This window comes from Euphorbia lathyris, chromosome 1, assembly GCF_963576675.1.
Source record: "Euphorbia lathyris chromosome 1, ddEupLath1.1, whole genome shotgun sequence".
Lineage (NCBI taxonomy): Eukaryota > Viridiplantae > Streptophyta > Magnoliopsida > Malpighiales > Euphorbiaceae > Euphorbia > Euphorbia lathyris.
Genome location: NC_088910.1, coordinates 1796749 through 1798929, shown reverse-complemented (window position 1 = coordinate 1798929; position 2181 = coordinate 1796749). Strand labels below are relative to the sequence as shown.

At 35.6% G+C, this 2181-nt stretch overlaps 1 non-coding gene across 1 annotated transcript; it reads right to left on the bottom strand.

Annotated features, from left to right (window-relative positions):
• Positions 1-477: 477 nt before the first annotated feature.
• Positions 478-584, bottom strand: LOC136216008 (small nucleolar RNA R71). Its single transcript, XR_010683006.1, has one exon. It is a non-coding gene; the product is annotated as a small nucleolar RNA R71 (small nucleolar RNA).
• Between the last annotated feature and the right edge of the window lie 1597 nt (positions 585-2181).

Here is a 2181-nt window from a genome sequence, read left to right as displayed (position 1 = left end):
CCAGATCCTTTAGATCCAGAAATTGAAAGAACACTTAAGAAAAACAACAAAAACAAAGACAAAACACCCTTAAAAACCAAAGTAGACCAGCCAGAGATTATGGCCGATCCACCAACACTTATGGATTATGCTAGGCCAGGAATGGCCGGTGTAACTAATAGTGTAGTTAGACCCCGTATAAACGCAAATCAATTTGAAATTAAGCCTGCTTTGCTTAATATGTTGCAAAACAACGTAACGTTTTATGGACTACCTAACGAAAACCCTAATGCACATTTGACAAATTTCTTAGAAATTTGTGACACTTTTAAAATTACTGATGTAACAGCCGAAGCAATCAAACTTCGCCTCTTTCCTTTCACTTTAAAGGATAAGGCAAAAATTTGGTTAACTTCTATGCCTGCTGCAACATTTGAAACTTGGGACCAATTAGCCCAAGCATTTTTACAAAAATATTTTCCCTTAGCAAAAACCGCAAGAGTCATCAAAGAGTTGACATCTTTTACACAAAATGATAATGAAACTCTTTATGAAGCTTGGGAACGTTTTAAAGAACTTCAACGTTTATGCCCACACCACCAACTGCCAGATGCACTTTTAATGCAGACATTCTATAATGGATTAAATCCTACAACTAGAGGTTCATTAGATGCTATGTCTGGAGGGTTATTTATGAAGAAGACGTCCGCCCAAGCAAGAGAACTTTTGGAAGAAATGGCAATCAACAGCAGTATGTGGCCCGCCGAGCGTGGCCATATACCGACGGCGAAACCATCATCCTCAGGTACATTATCGGTTAAAGGTATAATGAATCTTGATCCTGTAGCAATGTTACAAGCCCAATTTTCTGCCTTATCGCACAAAATTGATAAATTTATGGCACCATGCGATTCTAATGATCCAATCCAGAGAGACATTGATTACGAAGGTATGAATGAGATAGAACAGGTAAATTTTGTCCAAGGACAAAACCAAACTACTAATCCTTATTCTAATACTTATAATCCTGGATGGAGAAATCATCCTAACTTTAACTGGAAAGATGGTAATAATAATAATAATGCAAATGCTAATCAATATCGGATAAATAATTATCAAAATCAAACAAGAGATACGATTAGCACTTTATCTTCAAAAATCGACAAATTTATTGATGCTATGAATGGAAAGGTAAGTAATCAAGACGATGGTTTTAAACGGATCGAAAGTAAATTCGATCAGCTTATCAAAAACCAATCATCTAGCATCCATAATTTGGAGGTTCAAATTGGACAACTTGCTAAATCAATTCCATCCCGCAAAGAGGGAAGTCTTCCCAGCCAAACGGAAGAAAATTCGAAAGAGCATGTTAAGGCTATCACTCTTCGTTCAGGAAAAAACTACTTAGGTCCGGAAATGCCCGGAAATTCAACTTTACCTAGAAATGATTTACCAAAATCCAAAGAAGATACATTAAAACAAAAAGATACGCCAATTGACTCTAATCCAAAACCTTTTGTACCAAAACCACCTTTTCCCACAGGGTCCGAAATAAGGACCATGATAAACAACTTTTATCATTTTTAGATAAACTTAAAAATTTGCATATAAATTTAACATTCACGGATGCAATTACGCAAATTCCTAACTATGGAAAATTCTTGAAAGATTTAATCTCAAAAAAGATTAGTTGGGAAGGAATTTCATCCATTTCACTTTCTGAAGAATGTAGTTCGATAGTATCAAGCAAATTACCTACTAAACTCAAAGATCCCGGATGCTTTACCATTCCGTGTACTTTGGAAAATATGGAATTCCCAAGTTGTCTTTGTGATTTAGGAGCTAGTATAAACTTGATGCCATTGTCTATTTTTGAGAAATTAGGTTTAGAAGAATACATCAAGCGTACCAATATGGTTTTGCAATTAGCGGATCAATCCACTAAAAGACCATATGGTATAATTGAAGACGTTTTGGTGAAAGTTGACAAATTTATTTTTCCTACTGACTTTGTTATCTTAGATTTTGCTTATGATGCTAATTGTCCTCTAATCTTTGGTAGACCATTCATGAACACGGGACGTGCTCTAGTTGATGTGTCGGAAGGAAAAGTAGTTTTAAGAATAGGTGACGATAAGATCGAGTTCGATATGAATCAAGCAATGAAATATCCTATGTAGGATTTCGCTTGTATGAAGCTTG